At 43.4% G+C, this 20335-nt stretch overlaps 1 protein-coding gene and 1 pseudogene across 3 annotated transcripts in view; one reads left to right on the plus strand and one right to left on the minus strand.

Annotated features, from left to right (window-relative positions):
* Window positions 1-1197: 1197 nt before the first annotated feature.
* AFF4 (ALF transcription elongation factor 4) overlaps window positions 1198-20335 on the plus strand; it is an 84515-nt gene continuing 65377 nt past the window's right edge. For both annotated transcript variants that reach the window (XM_080672397.1, XM_080672398.1), the window contains exon 1: window positions 1198-1302. The gene's annotated coding sequence lies outside the window, so the exon portion shown is untranslated. The remainder of the gene's footprint in view (window positions 1303-20335) is intronic.
* On the minus strand, window positions 14380-15396 carry LOC308250727 (heterogeneous nuclear ribonucleoprotein A1-like; annotated as a pseudogene). Its single transcript has 2 exons — window positions 14921-15396; window positions 14380-14848 (listed from the first exon to the last, which is right to left on the minus strand). The product of its transcript is annotated as a heterogeneous nuclear ribonucleoprotein A1-like (transcript).

Consider the following 20335-nt stretch of genomic DNA (forward strand, 5'->3'; position numbering starts at 1 on the left):
CTTTAAAATGTTTCAAAATTAGTAGAAAGTTAAACACACACACACACACACACACACACACCAGCTTCAAGGGGGCTCCTTCATGGAAAGAAAACAGGTGAGAGGCAGATTACCAAGTGTTTTCCAAATAATGAGCCAGAGGTAGTATCTCTGGACAATTACTGTACTGGCTTCTATGAGACCCTTTGAACATTCCATCTAGTCCATAACTATTATTTGACTCCCAATTAAATTATAGTTTGCCCTGACTGGCAGGACGTTGAGGTGAAGGAAAAGTGTTTAAAATTATATTCTGAATAGGTTTAGTGGCAGAAAATGTTTAGATGACGGGAGGCGGGGCGGGGGGTGGGGCGGGGGCTGTCTCAGCTTTCTGGAGAAGTTCAAGCGAGGTGGTGCGCACCCTCCGCGGAGTCCCCGCAGACCGCCTTTTCGGCGGGACCTGTTGAGGGCCCTGGACTCGGGGCTTCAAGTCAGCACGGGGGGCCGGTCTGGGGGCTTTGGGGGCGCAGATGGCCTGAGCCCTTCACCTGAACCCCAGAACCGGTAGATCCGGCCGGGCCCGGCGCGCCCTCCGCACCTCGCTAGCGGCTACGCGCAGGAGGGTGCGTGTCCGGGTGCTGGTCGGGTCCTGCCCGCCCCGCCCTTCGAACGCGGCCGCCGGGCCCGGGCTCGGGCCTCCGCCACCGGGGCAGGCGCTGGGCCCGCCCGGGGTCGTCGGTCCCGACAGCTGCGCACGCCACCGCCCTCAGCACCGGCACCGCAGCCCCCACGGCCAGTCGCCCCCCCGCTTCTCCGGCGGGGAGGGGCGCGTCGCCGTCACGTGACGCCTCGCTCGCCGGGCCCTGGTCACATGGGTGGCACGGCCGCTGCGTCAGTCAGTCCTGGCTGCGGGAGTCGAGCCTCCGTCGTCTCCGCCGCCGCCAGCTGACGGGGCGGAGATCCGGGCGCCAGGTCCTCGTCAGCCCGCCCCCGCCGCCGCTGTCGGCCGTCCCAGGCTGGGCCCGACTGTCATGGACCGGGTCGGGACCTCCGCCTGTTCCGTGTGAGGTGCGTCGCCTCCGCCGGCGCTTTTCAAGACCTTGCGAGCCCTCAGCGCCCCCGAGCCCCTCGTCCTTGGCAGCCTGTCGCCGCCCCCCGGCTGGGCTCGAATGCGCGTCGGGTGAAGGTGCAGGCCCGGTCCCGCCGCCGCCGCCGCCGCCGCCGCCGCCGCCGCCGCCGCCGCCGCCGCCGCCGCCGCCGCCGCCGCCGCCGCCGCCGCCGCCGCCGGGAGATGGTTCGGGCCTAGCGGAGCCGGGACTGGAGGTGAGAAGCCGAGGGGCTGCCTGAGGGCCGGGCCGCGCCGCGGGGGAGGGGCGGGTGACGGGGGCGAGGGGTCCACCGGGGGGCTCGGGGACACCCTCCGGGCCCGGGCTGCTCCATCCGCCTTCGTCTCTCACCTTCGCGTTCCACTCCCTTCCCCCCACGTAAATAAACTAACCTAATCCTAACAAAAATTCCCAGAAATCCATCCTTTCGCCGTTTCCTCTTGCCCCTTTCGTTCCTTAGTCTGTTCCTTCCCTCAGAAATCCCGCCGACTGTTTTGTGACTTTTTAATATCCAATTTCAAGCCATTTCTAGTCAAAGAGAAAATAGGCCTAGGTTCTGGCTATCATAACCCAACTAGTTCTCGCTTTCCTTCTCGCGATCCTGCTCACCGTCACCCTCCTCCTCTGCAAAAAAAGGGGGGGGGGGCGCGGCGGAAAATATTCCGCCTTCGAGCAGCGGAGGGGGTTAACTAAAAATGGGAGTGTGGGGGCGTAATGCTTGAGCCCCCCCATAACTTCTGAGTCTGCCTATTAGCGGGCTGTTCGGTAGCTTGTATTTGGATATTGATGTTAAGGCCTTTTCCTCCAGCTGCCTGTGCCCGGGGTTAATCTCGTAATTGACGTCAGTGCTTTGTTCCTTCCACTTTGCTGTTCCTTCCACTCCTTGAGGATGGATCGTGGGGTAGAGGAGTTTGAGGAGTATCCTTATTGCCGTTTCTTTCACAAACGATGTTATTTGTCTCAAGTTGAAAGGACAGATCTGAAATGATTGTGTATGGAGCTCAAACTAAGACGAGTTCGATTAGGGTTCTTGTACTTAGTTGCTATTCAGAATTGTGGGGTTTCTTTCCTATGGGGCCATAGGATTTTAAAACTTGGGCCAGTCCCTTTCTCTGTGACCGGAATTTTTCTTGATGGAATCTAAGCTATAGGTGCCCGTGTGAATAGGGTATTTGTAAACGTCATGTTTGAAATGTGTGTTGTTTTTTAGGACTTCGATGTTAAAAGCGCAAAGCTTTGTTTCCATATTCATTCTACAAAGCTTTGTGAAGTGCTTCTTTTATTTAACTGCCCTTTAACTTATGAACATTGAAATATTTATGAAATTTCTTAATTTGGCATTTGGTAAAGATCCTTTGTGGCCTCTGAATCTGCCTAGATAGACTCATCTTTGGTCATATGTGCATAAAGAAGTATTGGCAAGTGGCCACTTGGTTTTTAACAAAGCTGGCTTCTTAAATTTCTCAGGTTAATTTTTTTTATTCAACATTGAGTTTTTCAGTTTCCAAACACAAAAAATACTCAACAATTTGTTTTTCGTTATCTTTTAGAGTTAACTTACTGTAAGCAATCAATGTATTTTTATTTTTTTAATACCAGCAGTTTCATTCAGTCTGTGGTGGCTTGCAGGCTGATGACTGGTGTTTGCTAGCTCTACAGGAACAGTAGGCAAATTTTACTTTAAATAAAATTTTGTGTCAAATGGGGACAAGATAGGATGTCTGTGAATGACCCAGCTTTTACTGTTTGGTTTAAAAAAAAAAAAGCTTAGCTGTGTTAATTGGAAAGTGTCTACAATTCTGTGCTATAAAGGTGATTACAGTGCTTTTGGTGAAGCTATGTACTTAAGAATTCTTAAAGATAAAAATATTTTCATTCAGATTCACTTTCTACTTGTCAGATGACATACATTCTCGTTTCTGTGCTCTTTGAGTTATTGTATCGCTTTTTGTAACAGTTGATACTTTCTGCTTTGCATTGCAATTTTCTTATAGGTCTGTTGTAGTGTCTTTAGAGCAAGAACTTTATTTATACCTCTCTCTATCCTCCCCATATTTTATACAATTAGTAGATTGAATTTGAATGTGATAGCCAACCTATGATTTCACAAAAAGGTAATCTAAAGAAAGCTATATGAGCAAGTGATTAGTATTTGTAGAGGAAAATGTGACTGTCAGCTACAGAAGATGAAGTCTTCTAAAAATAATATATCTTACCCTTTTTGAAGAGTTAAGGTAGATGTAATGGTTGAATGTATACCTGAGAGGAACAAAGAAAACAGGTATTTCTCCTTTTGTGGCCATCTACTGGTTTAGAATAGAGTCCAAAATATATGAGTCTTCTTTGTAGTATTTTTCAGAAAATCAAAAAGGCATTTTTTAAGTATTGAAGGCACACCTGTGCAATGACCCAGAAGTACAGTGTGAATTATAAAAATTGACTTAAATTTTATTATTTTAGCTCTATTCTACAGATATCTTACCACAAAATCTTTCCTATATAATATAAAGGTTTCCCAGTTTTTGAACCCCCAGTTATTATGTTTTACTCATTTCTTGTTTTATTTCTTTTTTTAAAGAGATAGATAACACATCATATTTCTTAAAATATATATAGTCTTTTATTTTATTTTTTAAATATATTTTTATTGATTTCAGAGAGGAAAGGAGAGGGAGAGAGAGATAGAAACATCAACGATGAGAGAGAATCATTGATCGGCTGCCTCCTGCACACCCCACACTGGGGATTGAGCCTGCAACCCGGGTATGTGCCCTTGGCTGGAATAGAACCTGGGACCCTTCAGTCCTCAGGCCGACGCTCTATCCACTGAGCCAAACTAGCCAGGGCCATTTCTTCTTATAAGTTGGAATAATTATATTTGATTTCTGGGAAGGTGTATACCAGTCTCAGTTATTGTGAAATAAGGTGTAGTCAGTGACTTAAAACTGCTTAAAGCTAATCTGACTTGTTACCTTGCTGCTTTTTACTTTGGTTTAAGAAAAGCATCCCTACTTCTAGTATCTCCCTACACCCACTTATATTGGTTATTTGAAGTGATACTCCAGTACATGGAAGAGGGCAGTAATAAGCATTCCAGTTACTGAGTTTTTTGGCTGATCATGTGCATTCCTATTTGTCTAGAGATGTTCATTTTTCACAGGCATCATATCCTGAGAATTTTAATGATACTGGCACGTAGAAAATGTTAGAACCACTGAATCCATTTCCAAAATATTCCAAAAACATTTTAATATTGGAACTACTTAGTCTATTTTTGAAGAAAAAAAATCTTATTTAAAATATATTTGCTTGCATCAGCTATCATTAAAAAAATCTGTAACCTAAGGAAAGGCATTTCATGTAACTTTAATCTCCCTAATGAGCCATGGTGGTGGCTTTTAGTGGGTACTGTTTTAAATTACTCATTTTGATCATTATTTCCTAGGATAGGTAAAAGAACTCCATGTATTCTTTTCCCAAAGTGTGTGTGTGGGGAGTGGGGGGAGGGAGGAATGGGGAGTGGGAATCAGGTATTGATTGACAGAATAGATTGCCCTAGACAGCCAGTATGGTTTGGCTATCCAAATATTGTCATGATCTCTCCTAGGACTGGACAAGAACTCCCCCTGGGGCTGCTTGGAGCCTGAATGGGTCTCCCATGATTTTGTCAATTTGGAGCTGCCTAGAGAGTTATGACTTTTCACTTCGAGTTTTTGTTTCCATGTCTCATTAGGGTAGGGACAGTTTTATGGAGAGGCGAGTACAGGTGAATACGCTGCATAGACAGGCCTTCCCACCTCTTTGCAATTGCTTTCATTTTTTCCATCAGGAATATCATTTTTCTCTCGTTCCTTACCTGTTAAAATTTTACCATCTTTTAAGGCCCAGGGCAAGTACCATTGCCTTCCTAAAGTTTTGCTTAATTCTTCACTCTACTCCAATTGTGACCTACCTCCCTGGAATCTTGTATCACTTTGTATCTCCCTTAATTATTTGTTAGGCAGCTAACTCTGGGGCTATAGCCTCCCTGGTGACATGGAACACAATGTATTAGGGAAGACACACTAGTAAAATAAAATTGTTACACTATTTCATTATGTATCTCTGAAAAATAAGGATTAAAACAGTAATCTAATATAAAATTTCACTAAAAAATTAACACTAATTTCTTACTATCATTGCATACCCAGTGTTCAGATTTCCTTGATTATAGTTTCTGCTTTTTTAAAGAAGTGTGTTTTTATTGGTTTTAGAGAGGAAGGGAGAAGGAGAGTGAGATAGAAACATCAGTGATGAGAGAGAATCATTGATAGGCTGCCACCGGGGACTGAGCCTGAAACCCAGGCATGTGCCCTGACTGGTAATGGAACTGTGACTTCCTGGTTCATAGGTCAACACTCAATCACTGAGCCATACCAGGTGGGCTTTGCTTTGTTTTAACAGTTTGAGTTAGAATCCAAATAAAGGGACATATTATATTACATTGGGTATGTGTCTCAACCCTCTTCCCCCCCCCCCTCCTTCTTTCTATTGGTTGCTGTCTTTTTGTTCTTGTTCCCATACAATTGGTTTGTTAAAGAAACCAGGTTTTTGCCCTATGAGATTTCTCACTGTCTGGATTGTGCTGATTGCATTGCTGTGATTTCATGTAATACTAGTGACCCGGTGCACGGATTTGTGCACATTGAAAGGAAATTAATTAGAAGGTGGCCAGTGGGGCGGGACTGGGCGAGATGGGCCAGACCCGCCCTGGAGCCAACCTCCTGGGTTCCCTCCCTGGCCAGCCACACCTGGGGTGGCACCATGGCTTGAAGGGCATCTGCGGAGTAGACGGTCCCTCTGCCTGGCCTGCGGGGATTGGGCTGAAACCGGCTCTCTGACATCCCCTGGGGGGTCCCAGAGTGCGAGAGGGCATCTACAAAGTTGCTGTTGTACAGGGTATGGAACACAAATGCAAGTGTGCAGTAAACCAGATTCAGGGCTGACAGTGCCCCAGCAACAACATTACCCACAGCCAAAGGTGGAATCACGCAACCCTATGAGGAATCGGGCTCCCTCCTCTCTGGTTTCAGGGCGCCTCACCCGACAACTGCCACTGCCAAGTCACTGCAGCTTGGCAGCTCCTGCATTGAGCATCTGCCCCCTGGTGGTCAGTGCGCATCATAGCTATCGGTCAGAAGGACACTTAGCTAGAGGCCCAAATGCACGAAATTCGTGCAAGGGGCTCGGCCCTCGCAGCCCCGGCTTTGTCCGGGAGGTTGTCCAGCTGTCTGGTCTAATTAGCATATTATTATTACAGATGTTTCTTTGCCCCTGTTTTTCCTCTAAATTAGTAGTTACATTTAGGAACTTGATTTGATTCAGGCTTGAAATTTTTTTTTCCCTCCTCACCTGAGGCTATTTTTTCCATTGCTTTTTAGAGAGAGTGGAAGGGAGGGATGGATGGGGAAGAAAAGAGAAAGAGAGATGTGAGAGAGTCACATTGATCAGTTGCCTCCCGAACTTGCCTTGACTAGGGCCAGGGATCAAACCTGCAACTGAGGTACATGCTCTTGACCAGGAATGGAACCCTGACTGAGGCTCTAACCATTTAGCAACACTGGCTAGACTATCAGGCTTGATACTTTTTTAATGGCAAGAATACTTCGTAGGTAGTGTGCACCTTCAGCCTGGCTTCTCATCCTATCATGCCAGTGAAATTGCTCTTACCAAGGCCACTTGTGTCTTTTATATTGCCAGCTTGTGTAATCATTGCTTACTACCTTTTTTTGTACTTGATAGTTAATCATTTGATTCTTGATATTGTTTTCTTCCTTACTTTGACGACTGTTCATTTACTACCTTCCTACCTACTAACTGCTTCTTTGCAGATTTTTAATTCTTGGTAATCCTTTGAGATTGGTATTCTGGATTTTAGCCTTGTCATTTCTTCTTCACTCTTCTGGGTAATACCATCCATTTGTATTGCATAGCTATCATCTCTTAAGGGTTTTGTGAGCACCAGAACTCTTTCATCCAACTGAATATCCCCCTTTAGTTTGTCTAATAGGCACTTCGTTTTATTTAGGAAAGTGGCATATACTTACCTTAAGCCAAAAGAATTTATTGGGAACATACTGGGTATCCTACAAATTCTAAGAAAGGCAGGAAGATAGAACTCAGGAACAGCTGGATGGAGGGGCTCTTTGTATATTCACCTAGTTCTCTTGCTGTAGACCAACTTTAACACTAATATCTTCTGAATTTGAAGTCTTGTATCTTCTGCTATCAGAGAGAGACTGACCTAGGAAAGGGGACTCATTAGATTATGTGTCCACCTCTAGACCATAATTTTGGCTGAGGGGCTACATTTTAATAAGATGCTCTAGCTGCACTATCCCAGAGAGACGTGCAGTAAAGGGTATTCTTAAAACATAGTTGGGCCCTAGTGGGTTTGGCTCAGTGGATAGAGTGTCGGCCTGCGGACTTAGGGTCTCGGGTTCGATTCTGGTCAGGGACACATGCCAGGGTTGCTGGCGCAATCCCCAATGGGGGGCATGCAGGAGGCAGCCGACCAATGATTCTCTCTCATCATTGATGTTTCTATCTCTCCCTCTTCTTCTCCCTTCCCCTCTAAAATCAATAAAAATATATTGAACAAACAAATAAAAAAAACATATTTGGGGCCCTGGTTGGGTAGGCTCAGTTGATTAGAGTGTCATCCTGTCATCCTGATACGCTAAGGTTGTGGGTTCCATCCCTGGTGAGGGCACATACAAGACTCAACCAGTGAATGCATAAATAAGTAGAACAAATCAATATTCTTCTCTCCCTCCCTCCTTCCTTCCTTCCCTCTCTAAAATCAATAATAAAGAAGAGATAAACTTAGTTGGGCTACCTCATTCATCCCATGGCTATTTAGTCCTACTTTTTCCCATATGTATATTAAATATTTTTAAAACATAATTTATATATATGTCAGCAAACAACCTTATCTCTTCTAAGAAGACTACCCAAATTCACATCTGGCTACAACATCCATAGGTCATTGTTCTCTTGAGTTCAGGTTCTAAAGGTGAGATCTTTTGTTAATCAGGCCTAGATATGCTTTGTCACATGTCTGAAAATTGTTTCTATAAACTAAATTTAATCATCCTTAACATAACTGATACACAGTGGTTGGGAACAAAATAACTAAAACTCTTATGAGAGGAGAGCAGAGGAAGATATTGTTGCAAAACTTAACACCATATCTTGCTAGACAGGTATGTATAAGGTAAATGATACAACCAGCAAATTATAGGGGCCTTCATTTGTTGTCTTCCTTGAAAATGGAGTGAGTTTTTTAGCCAAATGAAGATATTTCAGTTCTGTCCACTAGGAAGATTTTGTCTTAGATTAAGATTACCACTAAGAGGACAGTTGGAAGTATTAGGGGAGGACAGATCTACATCGCCTTATTACAAGGCGGCAAACTATTGTTAATCGACATAGTGCTGCATGCTTTTGTATGGCCTGTAAGCTAAGAATGGTTTTACATTTTTAAATGGTGGGGAAAATCAAAAGAATATTTTGTGGCATGTGAAAATTATAGGAAATGCTTTTTTGGAAGCTCACATTTCAATGTTCATAAATACAACTATTTGTTTATATATTATCTGTAGCTGCTTTTGCTGCTGCAAAGGCAGAGTTGAGTAGTTGTGACTATATGGCCTACAAAGCCTAAAATATTTACTAGGAGGCTTTAAAAAAGTTTGTTGACTACTGTTTTAGCAGATCAAATGGGCTTCGTGGACATTTGGGTCTGAGGATTGCCTTAGGGTTGAACAGTTAGTTATAATGCCCCTATTTATTGTGGTAGTTGTTACGGGTTTTTGTTTTATTGTAGATACACATGCATGTACAGTATACACACAAATACACATACACAAACAGGTGGGATCTGGGCATTAGCCTAGCTTTAGTTAGGGAATCAAACTTGATGGGTCTACTATACCTTAAAGAGAGGATCACACTATAGGTTACATTGTAACATGGTTGCCCTTAGTACAACTATGTAAATGGGGGAGAGAATTTCCAGAAAATCTGGGGTGAAGTGAAGCCAGAAGCTGGTCAGATAGTCCCTATAAGTGTTCATTATGTACAGATTAACTATTCTGCCACTTCTCAATCCCCTCACCCCCAATTCTGCTCTTTTTCTTGTCTTGGAGAAGGTACCACTATCATCACTTTTCCTAGAAACATGCAAGTTGTCCTTGACTCCTCTATTTTACTTCTCACATCTGGCTTTCCCAAGATTCTACTTCCTTAACATCTTTGAATCCAAACCCTTTCTCTGCATTTGCTGCCTTAATCCAAAGCTTTTAACTCACACCTGGATTATTGCAACAATCTTCTCATTTGTTTCCTTATTGCCAGTCTGATCTACTATACCTTGTACCAGAATGATTTTTCACTCAAAACTGCAAATCTGATTTTGTTACTTTAAACTTCTTAGTAGTGTTCCATTTTCTGTAGTATTCTTCTGCCTGGGGATACTTAGACATTAATGAGTTTTATGTAACTTCTTAAGGACTGCTTTATAGCGAAATACTCCCTTGGGAGTTTGTTGCTGTGTTTAGATTTTGTTTATTATGTTTGTGCCAAGCTATAGTCCCTTGTACTAAGATGATATTGCAGTGGCTCAGAAGGGAAAGTTGGAGAGTAAAATTGGACCATGTCATAGTATGTGTTAGTATAGGCAGGCCAAACCTGAAAGAACTCTGGCATAGTAGGTGGTGTCATATTTTCACCTTTCTGGTGGACCCCATCTTTGTAATTAATCAACACAAAAGAGTTTGCAGTATGGGTGTTGTGTTTCCAACTTCAGCAGTGGTTTATATACTTTATATGTATTTAATGTAGATTTCAATAAGGTAGGAAACCACAAATGAATAAGATTGCCACAAATGAACAAGTTAACAAGTGAGACATCTTTAACATGGACACTTAAGGACTACTAGTTGGTCTGGTGTATAAAGTTGTATTTCTCAAACTAACAAATAAGCACAGTTATTAAGTCCATTTTGTGTAACATATTTATAAGCATTTTCTGTATTAGTATTATTGAAGTCAAATTATAGAAGTGATTTAAAAATATAGAACCAGATTTGAGACTACGTATTTCCAGGATTGAATATATCCTTGGTATAGTTTCTGTAAATCAACACAATCTGTTACATTCATGTTACTTAAAATTTTGTTTTATATTTAGATTTTAAAGTTGTTTTAGTTTTACTGTTATGTAAGAGCTATAAACATAATGAGTTCCTACCTAATTTTATATTTATATATTTTTATTAACATTATAGTTAAAAAGTCAGAGGAAGCTTGGAGGGTTTTTTGGAAGCAGGTATATGTGGTTAGCTTTGAAATAGATGAATTTAGAAATGGGGAGAAGTAAGGGACTGTTAAGTAGAGAGGCCAATTTGAGTAAAAATCTGGATCTGAATGTATGTAGGTTATTTTCAGGCTCAGATAAATCCTGAAGGCTTTATAAAAATAGGTAAGAATTGAACTCTAGACAGCTTGAAATCCTTTTATTGCATAAGATTCTCTTAGCTCTGTTTTATAAAGATGTAAAAGTTATTACCAATGCATACATTACAGAAGTTTCCAGTAAGATGCTTTTGTGGGCTTTAGATATTTGTATGCTTTAAAATAATCTGAGCCCTAGCTGATTTGGCTCAATGGATAAGAGCGTCAGCCTGCGGACTGAAGGGTCCCAGGTTCAATTCCGGCCAAGGGCACATGCCTGGGTTGCGGGCTCAGTCCCCAGTGGGGGGCGTGCAGGAGGCAGCCAATCAATGATTTTCTCACATCATTGATGTTTCTATCTCTCTCTCCCTCTCCTTCCTCTCTGAAATCAATAAAATATATTTAAAAAAATAAATAATCTGAATCAAAAGATTGATTTTTTCTATAAAAAGAACTGTAAATTTTTACTTTTAACCATTTTCTATGTGCATTTATTTATCTTTGAAGATGAAAATAGGCTTCTCGGTTTGATTTTTTTTGTTGTTCATATGCTTTTAGAGTTTGATAGCAACAATTTTTGAGGTAAGTTTACACTAGTTAAATTTGGTTTACACATTTCTAAAATATTAATGAAAGAAGTATAATTTGATTTGGTTTTGGTTCTGAAATAGGTACATGTTATATAACTGTAGGACAACAAGAGGAAAGAGTATTTAGTATTACTGAGAGAAATATTGTCTAAAGGGAGTCAGCTGGTTACATGTAATATGAATATTCATATATTCTTAGACTTACCCTTACGTGTGAGCATTTGTGTAATAAACATTTCTTTCCTTGAATTGACGTTTTACATTGTCTAGTATTTTTAAAAGAACATACTAGTTTATCGGTAATCAGTCTGGCAAATACTGTTTCAAATTATTTATTGAACAATGGAATAACTGCTTAACTACATAAGCATTACTTGTAATACTGTTTGGCTTCTAAGATGAGGAAATAAAGGTTTGCTTTATCGGAGAAGCTTCATGGAGGAAGTGAATTGAATTATAGTTAAAGGAAAAAAGTTGTAGAGCTTGACAAATATTTCAGTTTTGGCCTATCTGAAATAATTAAATGCAAATGTTACAGTGCTAAATTGTTGCACATGGTGTCTGATTTTAATGTAATATGAAGTACTGATTATTTTTATTGTGAAATATCAGTATTTTGTGATATTAGGTAAATAACACCATGATCTCTGGGTATTATTTCCTAGTAAGTGCGATAATGTCTTCTTTCTCACCATGCTGTGAAATTCATTAGTTTACTCATTCAGGTGATTGTCTACTAGGTTATTGTATAGATACGCAATGCTGAACAAAACAAACACATTCCCTGGTTATAGTCTAGTGAGAGAGGAAATATTAATGAACATAAAAATAAATATATACTTAATTGTGATCAAGTATTCTGAAGGAAAAGGGAATGTATGCATCAATTTTCTGAAGCTGGAAAGAGCATCACAAGTTCAAGATGCCCCCAAAAGGCCCCTGGTGGGAATTGGGAAGGAAGAGTTGTAAGATATAATTTGAATATGATGAAATAGGCAGGAATCAGATCAGGTAGAAAGTCAGATCAGGGCTCTGTAGGCCATGTTAAGGACCTTAAAGTTTATCCTAAGGCAAGTGGAAAGCTTATTAAAAAATTTAAAGCAGGGGTTAGATGACATGATCTGGTTTGTGTTTTAAAGACATCACTTAGGCTGTAGTATGAAATGTGGAATAGAGAGAGACCAGGGGAACTAGGAGCCTTAATTAGAAGGCTGTAGCATTCCCAAGTTGGAGATAAAATGATGGCTTGTTTTGAACAGTGGCTGTGGAGAAAGAAGTGAACAGATTAATTAAAAATATATTTTGGAGGCTGTAATTATGGATTGGATATGGAGAGAGGTTGAAGGGAGGATTCAGCAAGAGCAATTGCTTACTAGGAGAGGATCACTGGATTAGTAGTTGGTGGAGGCAGGGGAAAACAGATCAAGAAATCAATTTTGGATGTATTAAGATTGAGATTCCTCAAAGGACATGATCAACGTCCTTAGATATACAATCTGTATCTCAAAAGAGAAAGATCTGATGTGGAGAATATTTAGGTATTTGGATTTAGGCATATAGATGGTATTTCAAGCAATGAAATTGTGGGAGAGAATGTAGACTGAATCAGAATAAGATCCATGGCTGAGCACAGAGGAGCATCAACTTTTAAGAAATCTGATAGGTTGAAGGAGAGGAGCCAGAATTACTGGGAAAATTGGGAAGACCAGGGTTACAGAAGTCAGAAGTACTGTATTAAGGAACTTAGTGGCTGAATGTGTTGAATGGTAGGTCAACTAAAATGATAGAATGTCAGCTTTAACAACTTGCAAATCACTAGAGATCTTGGCAAAGGGGTGGAGTGTGGGAAGTTGAAAACAGTAGAGTGTTGAATAGTGATTGGATATATTTTGGAAAGCAGTTTGTCTATATCTACTAAAATTGAAGATTCTCCTACCCTGCAACCTAGCAGTTCCACCTGTAGGTGTCTATTCTAGAAAAACTCTCACTCATTGGTACAAAGAGATATGTATAAAAGTGATCATTACAGCATTGTTTGTAGTAGCAGAGAAATGGGAAACTACCTAAATAATGATCGACTAGAGAATAGATAAGTTAATTGTGTGGATTCACAACAGTGAAAATAAATGAACATGGGTTAACCTCATAATACAATGCTGAGAATTAAAAAGGGTCAGAATCTTTAGAGTGAGTCCTCTTGAGCTTAGCCATGAACAAGAATAGAGAAGATAAAGAGTGAGTGGTAGCTGGAGAGAAATACAGGGTCAAGACTTTCTTTTTTAAAAAGAATATGTTTAAATGCTGATAGAAAGGATTCATTCAAGAGGCTGAAGTTGAAGTTGCTGGAGAAGAGTCAGTAAGGTCTAGGAAAAGAGCAAAATGGGCATACTTATTCTTTGATAGAAAAAGATACTTTTTCTTTTATAATAAGGGGAAAGAAGAAAATGGATGCAGATGTTAGTACTGTGAAAGTTGATAGTTGGTTGATGAGAGGAATTTTTTCTGACTTTTTTTTTAAAGACACATTTATTCAGTGTCATGATCAGACTATTACATTTAGCAGTCAACAGCATGGGTACAAAAAAAAAATCTACATTAAAAACCTTTGTTGGAATTCTTTCCACTTTCCACAGAACAGAAAGTAAAATAACCTGTTATACAGTTAGTCACAAATACAGTCCTCGAATTTTTTTACACATTCACATGAGTATTATCTAAAACACTAGAGGCCCGGTGCATGAAATTGTGCACTCGGGTTGGGGGGGCGGTCCCTCAGCCTGGCCTGTGCCCTCTCAGTCCGGGATCCCTTGGGGGATGTCCGACTGATGGCTTAGGCCCGCTCCCTGTGGGGAGCACATCTTTAGTGCTGCCACAGAGGCGGGAAAGGCTCTTGCCACTGCTGCTGTGCTCACCAGCTATGAGCTCAGCTCAGGGCTTCTGGCTGAGTGAGTGGAAGTGCACTGACCACCAGGGAGCAGCTCCTGCTGTGAGCATCTGCCCCCTGGTGGTCAGTGTGCATCATAGCAACCGGTCGTTCTGCTGTTCAGTCTATGTGCATATTAGCCTTTTATTATATAGGATGTCTTCTTTGTAGCAGCTAGGTCCTGCCACCACTGTGCTAGGCTGAGTTCACAAATCTGTTGTAACCTGTAGCTTCCCTGTCACTTCTCCAGCTCTCCTCTCTTGCTAAGCTTTGTTTCTTGAAGTAATTAAAACCTTCTGCCACTGCCATATAGTTACTGCTGCTGCTGGAACTGCCATAGCCACCACAGTTTTATGGTTTGGCAAAGCATTGGCCTCCACTACCATAGGGGCCAGAGCTTCTGCCTCCAAAATTTTCTCCTTTCATAGGTCCAAAATTTGAGATTGATTGTTGTAATTGCCAAAATCATTGTAAGCTTATGCCACCTCCAAAATTGCTTCCATCATTACCAAAACCATGGTAGCCATCCCCACTGCCACCATATCCACCACCACCATGGCTACTACCAAAGCCATCTTGACCGCTGAAGTTTCCTCCATGACAAAAGTAGTCATTTCCACCAAAACCTCTCCCATGATCACCTCTGAAGTTTCCAGAACCACTTGAACTTCTTTGGCTGAATGAAGCACTGGCCATCTCTTGCTTAAATAGGGCTTTCCTTACTTCACAGTTGTGGCTATTCACAGTATGTATTTCTTTAAAAAATAGTAAATATTTATTGTTGAAAGTATTACATATGTTATCTCCCTCCTCCCCCCTTGATATAGTATGGTATTTCTGAATGACAGTCTTGTCTACAGAGGCATGGTCATCAAAGGTTACAGAAGCAAAACCTCTCTTTTTTTGCCTCAGCCTCAGTCAGTCGTGATTTCAGCCACTTCGCTTTTCCCATACTGTTCAAAATAATCTCTTAGGTGATGTTCTTCAGTGTCTTCTTTAATACCACTGACAAAAGTCTTTTTCACAGTTAAGTGAGCACCATGTCTTTGAGAATCTTCTTTTAAGACAGCCCTCTCTGGTTTCACAGATCTTCCATCCACTTTGTGTGGCCTTGCATTCATGGCTGCATCCACCTCCTCCACAGTGGCACATGTGACAAACCCAGAGCCTCTGGAGTGCTTGGTGTTTGGATAACCCATCACCACATAGTGAGTGTTCTCCCTTGCTCAAAATGGCTCCTCAGACTCTCATCTGTTGTTTCAAAGCTCAAACCTCCAGTAAAGAGCTTCCCCAGCTGTTCCAGCTCTTTGGAAGATTGACTTAGACATGATGACTTTGGGAGGAGAGACTTCAATGTTGCTTACTCGGCGGTATCCACCGGCAGAAAGAAATGATTTAACCAACGTATCTTAATTTCTCTCTGATTTTTAGTCTTCTGTTTTTAATCTTTGTCTAGTAAGACAAGTCATTTGTGTAATGCAAATTAGGAGGGAGAGTCATAGACTCCATGAAATACTTGTAAGGAATAGGAAAGAGAAAGATAGTAAAATTTCTGGGACACTTTGAGGGCCTAGTTGAGAGCGATTATGAAACATGATTATGAGAAATTGAAATAATATAAAGATGATGAAAAAAGCAAAAATAGTATGGAATTATCTTTGCTTCCATGTTTTTTACTACATCATTTTAAATCTGAAGGCCAAAGAAGTCTCATGACAAATTTTGGGGCAAAGGTCTTTCTGTGCAAAATCATGTATTGGGACCTGATGTTTTGTTACTGCTGGTTTTGATTTCCAGATGTACATTTTTGTTTCCCTGCCTTGTGATCTCTTCAGACTTTCTCATTGAAGAAAACATTGTTAACAGGTTCCAAACACCACTTTAAACTGTTTTAAAATTTAAAATAACATAATTTTGTGTGTTTTTAGGAATTCTGTTCATCTAGATTATTTAACTTGTTGACATACAGGTGTTTTTTTTATTGTGTTCCCTTATAACCAATTTTATTTCTGTAAGGTTGGTAATGTTGTCCCCAGTCATTTGAGTCTTCCTTGCAAAGGTTTGTCAATTTTCTTGTCTTTTCTAAGAACCAATTTTTGGTTTTGTTTGTTTTTTCTATTATTTTTCTACTAGAGGCCCAGGTCCCTCGGCCTGGCCTGCGCCCTGTCGCAATCCAGGACCCCTCAGGGGATATCAGAGAGCCGGTTTCCGCCAATCCCTGCAGGCCAGGCTGAGGGACCCTACCGGTGCACGAATCTGTGCACCGGGCCTCTAGTATGCATATCAGATCTTTGGTTAATCTCTTCCCGCCCTCCCCCCTCCTCCCTTCCCTCTGAGATTCATCAGTCTGTTCCCTGTTTCCATGTCTGTGCATTGAGCGTCTGCCCCCTGATGGTCATTGTGCGTTATAGCTACTGGCCGGTTGGTCGGTCTCTTAGGCTTTTATATATATAGATTCTCTATTTTATTTATTTCTATTCTAATCTTTATTATTTCAGATCTTTCTCCTTGTTTAATATCAGTGTTTATAGTTATACTAGAGGCCCGGTACACAAAATTTGTACACAGAAGGGGAGGGTCCCTCAGCCCGGCCTGCACCTTCTCCAATCTGGGACCTCTCGGGGGATGGCAGTTAGACATCCCTCTCGCAATCTGGGACCACTAGCTCCTAACTGCTCACCTGCCTGCCTGATCACCCTTAACCCCTCTGCTTGCCAGCCTGATCACTCCTAACCAACCTCCCCTGCCGGCCTGATCGCCCCTAACCACCCTCCCCTGCCAGCCTGATCGCCCCTAACTGCTCCTCTGCAGGCCTGATTGCCCCTAACCATCTCCGCCTTGGCCCCTGCCACGATGGCTTTGTCCAGAAGGAGGACCAGATGACCAGAAGATGTCCCGGTCGACCTGGTCTAATTAGCATATTACCCTTTTATTAGTATAGACTAGAGGCCCAGTGCATAAATTCGTGTACCAGTGGTGTCCCTCGGCCTGGTCTGCAGGATCGGGCTGAAACCGGCTCTCTGACATCCCCAGAGGGATCCCGGATTGCGAGAGGGCGCAGGCCAGGCCAAGGGACCCCACCGGTGCACAATCGGGGCTGGCAAGGGACGCGGGGGTTGGCCAGCGGGGAGGGACCTTGGGAGGGCTCCAGGGCATGTCCGGCCCATCTTGCTCAGTCCCAATCGGCCGGACCCCAGCAATAAGCTAATCTACCAGTCGAAGCATCTGCCTTCTGGTGGTCAGTGCATGCCATAGCGACTGGTCAGCTGGTCGACTGTCTGCCCCCTGTGGTCAGTGCACATCATAGCAAGCGGTTGAGCAGCCTTAGCATATCATTAGCATATTACACTTTGGTTGAACGGCCACTGGACACTTATCATATTAGGCTTTTATTAATAGGAAGTTTTCCTTTAAGCACTGCTTTAATTGATCTGATAAGGTTTAGTATAGGGTTTTGTTTTTATTATTTGATAGGACTTTCTAATTTCCCTTGTGATTTCTTCTTTGACCAGTTGGTTATTTAGGTGTGTATAATTTAATTTCCACATATTTGTGAATTTCCCAATTTTTCTTCTCTTCTAATTTCATTCCATCGTGAGCTGAGAACATACTTTGTATGATTTCAATCCTTTTAAACTTATTTAGACTTGTTTTAGGGCCTAACATATAATTTTTTTCTGGAGAATGTTACATGTGCACTTGAGAAGAATGTATATTCTGCTGTTGATGAGTGGAGTGTTCTATACTTATCTGTTAGGTTTAGTTTATTGTAGTGTTGTTCAAGTTCATTATATGAGATCCTGAGAGACTCTAATATTTGTTCCATCCATATCCTTTATCTTTTGAATAGCACCATATTATTTAAACTAGAGGCCCGGTGCACAAAATTTGTGTACGGGTGCGGTCCCTAGGCCTGGCCAGCAATCGAAGCACGAGTGTCTGGCATGTAAGGGCAGGTCCCAGCTGACCTCTGGGCCCTGGGCAGCACCTGGGCTCCCAGGCCCTGCCCGCCCACCCTCCCCCCCCACCTGAGTCATGGTACTTGAGTCCACACCTGGAGATGCGGTGAGCACAGTTGGACACCATGGGCCAGGGCACAGCATGGGCCTTTGGGCCACCCAGCAGTGCTGCATGGAAGCTGGGCAGGCAGTGCGCTGTCTCCCAGCCAGCCTCGCAGACTGGCCCATGCGTGAACCCATGGGGAGCCCAACCAGCCCCTGTGGTCCTGGCGGCTGCAGCACAGCTCACCCGGAAGAGGCCACGTGGGTGCTGGGCAGGCTCCTCGCGGGTGCCCAGCACCTGAACAGTGGGGCTTCCCCGCCGTGCAAGCCCTGACGTCCTGGGGGAGGGTAACAGGGAGTGAGAGCGAGCTCGGCGGACACCCCGTCTTCCCACTGCACCTCTGTCACAGTCACCCATGCCCCCAGGTAGCTGGCGAGAGGTTGCAGCCCCCTGCCTGGGCACCGCGGGAGGTCGGTCGCCAACACCCACCCCCAGTTCCCCGTCCTAGCCCTGGGCCTGGCCCTGATCAGGTGATCAGGGCCTGCCAGCAGCTGGTTGCTATCTGCAAGGTGATCGGTTGGGGCCGGGCCCCCCACCCAGCTTCCTCAGTGCCTGAGAGCTGGGCATTGGCCCCACCCCCTGCTGCTGCTGCTGGTTGCCGCCTGCGGGGTGATTGGCAGGGCGATCAGGCCCCCACTCACTTCCGCCTTGGCCTGGCACTGCCCGCTCACCTGCTCCACCATCCTGCTGCAGTCCTGCTCTCATTGGGGCCCATCGGGGCTGGCAGTGCCTCCACTGCCACTCGCTGTCAGCGCTGCGTTGCCGACACCCACTATGTTCCGTGCTGCTCCCTGGTGGTCAGCACACATCATAGCGAGAGGTTGAACTCCGGTCAAGGGGGCAATTTGCATATTAGGCTTTTATTATATAGGATGATGTGAGACCTTAGTTTTCTTTCTCCCCCAGTTGTTTCTGTTAGGAAAACAGGTGGTTTAAGCAGAAGGTGGGGAGCATCAATTATTTAAGGGAATGTACTGGTCTGAAGCCTATCAGGAAAGTCAGGAAGTAGAGAAAGAGTTAACAAATGATAGTAATCAAGGATCCTTTTCAGGCTGACAATATTCCTTAAAAAAACCCAGCTTTATTGAGATATAATTTGCAGCCCATAAAATGCACTTGTTTTTAAGTGTATAATTCAATGATTTTAATCAGTTTATAGAGTAATCCAACTATCACCACACTTTAATTGTAGTACATTTTCATCACCCCAAAATGATTTGTGCCCATTTGCAGTCACTTTGTTTTACACTTTAATCTTGTATAGTGTTAAATGCTCAAATACATTCAAATACTTCTCTCATCTAATCGTATCATTAGATTAGTATGGACAGTTCAAACAAAATAAATCTGAGGTCCAGGGAGGTTACTTACCTAAGTCATATATCTAATATACTATCTAATAAAGAGGGAATATGCTAATTGGCCCTCACACCGTTGCAGAGATGGCAGCACCCACAGCCAATAAGGAGGGAATATGCTAATTGACTGCCCCGCCCTCAAAGATGGCGGCGCCCACAGCCACAAGATGGCGGCGCCCAGTCCCCTCAGCCCTGCACATCTGCCTCCGGAGTCCCCCAGTCCCCTCAGCCCCCCCCCCCTCCACCCAGCTGCCCAGGGCTGGCCCGAGGCACGGGCAAGTCTCAGATGGCGGCTGCTCAGCTGCTTAGGGCCTCCCAAGGCTCAGGTAACCAGGGCCGGCTGAGGCTTGTGCTGCCAGCAGTGGCAGCAACAGAGGTGTGATGGGGCTTCGCCTTCCCCTGATCGCCGGGTTACCTCCCGCCCCTGAGGGCTCCCGGACTGTGAGAGGGGGAAGGCTGGGCTGAGGGACCCCCCTCCAGTGCATGAATTTTCATGCACCGGGCCTCTAGTATATATATCTAAAAGGCTAATATGCTAAGTGTCCGACTGTCTGGGTAATGACGTCACATAGCAATGCCCGGCTTCCTCTTCCTAACGATGACTTGCCTCCTTGCAGTTTCTTCAGCCCAGGAACACGACTTGCTTTATAGCCAGGTGGAAACATTTCACATTTTAACCAAATGTCTATGAAGCATTTTCCCATGCTTCATCTCATTTGATCCTCACAGAAGTCCTGAAGTAGGTAGATAGGAGACTCGGTAGAATCCTATTTTCTTTTCATTAGCCAGAAAACAGAGATTTAGAAAACTTAGAATCTTGAC

The sequence above is a fragment of the Plecotus auritus genome (genome assembly GCF_963455305.1).
Source record: "Plecotus auritus genome assembly, chromosome: 6".
Lineage (NCBI taxonomy): Eukaryota > Metazoa > Chordata > Mammalia > Chiroptera > Vespertilionidae > Plecotus > Plecotus auritus.